The 797-nt window shown below is 30.4% G+C and overlaps 1 non-coding gene across 1 annotated transcript; it reads left to right on the top strand.

Annotated features, from left to right (window-relative positions):
• Positions 1-211: 211 nt before the first annotated feature.
• Positions 212-271, top strand: LOC128592931 (U7 small nuclear RNA). Its single transcript, XR_008382142.1, has one exon. It is a non-coding gene; the product is annotated as a U7 small nuclear RNA (small nuclear RNA).
• Positions 272-797: the final 526 nt, after the last annotated feature.

Here is a 797-nt window from a genome sequence, read left to right on the forward strand (position 1 = left end):
AAGTACCTACTATGAGCTGTGGCGCCAAGGCACTTTACCAAGGGTGAGGAAGCGAGACCCTCAAAAAAAAAAAAAAAAAAAAAAAACAGGAAAGATGTAGAAAGATCAATAACCAGGTCATAAAAGAAACAATGATGTAAAGAAAAATAATAGTGAAGTAAAATGTTAAAAGAAATAATACAGGTAAATTTATCTTAAATATATAAGGGGTTAGTGGTACAACTCTTTTAGAATTTGTCTTGCTGGTTTCCGGTCTCTACGGAAGACTCCCCCACCCCAAGCAAAGGAAAAAAAAAAAAAAAGAAATATATAAGGCTTAAAGAATGCCAAATAAAAAAAAATATGGAAAATTGTCACTAAGGAATATTTTAGTAAAATTGAAGGTAATCAAAGACAATGTGAACATTTTAAAATTGCTCAGTAATTTATCATCACTTAGAAACAGGACTGAGAATCGAAAATCCTCATATACACTAGCAAAACTTGGAAATGGAAAGCAATTGGAAATATACATATTTAAATAGATAATATAATTATATGTACCATGTGACCATATACATACTTTATATATATTATATATTTATTGATACTTATTAAGCATTCTATGCATTAAAAAGTGACATAAGGTCGAGAAACTATTCTAGAAGATACTTTGACTTCGTATAAATTTCAGTAGTGAAAATATCTGTGCACGAATACAATAAAGATTGCAAAGCAGAAACGGATACACATGGACTTTTGGTAGATGACAGCAGTGGGGAAAAGTTATACTATCCCATAAATGATGTTGGATGTCA

The sequence above is a fragment of the Nycticebus coucang genome, chromosome 1 (genome assembly GCF_027406575.1).
Source record: "Nycticebus coucang isolate mNycCou1 chromosome 1, mNycCou1.pri, whole genome shotgun sequence".
Lineage (NCBI taxonomy): Eukaryota > Metazoa > Chordata > Mammalia > Primates > Lorisidae > Nycticebus > Nycticebus coucang.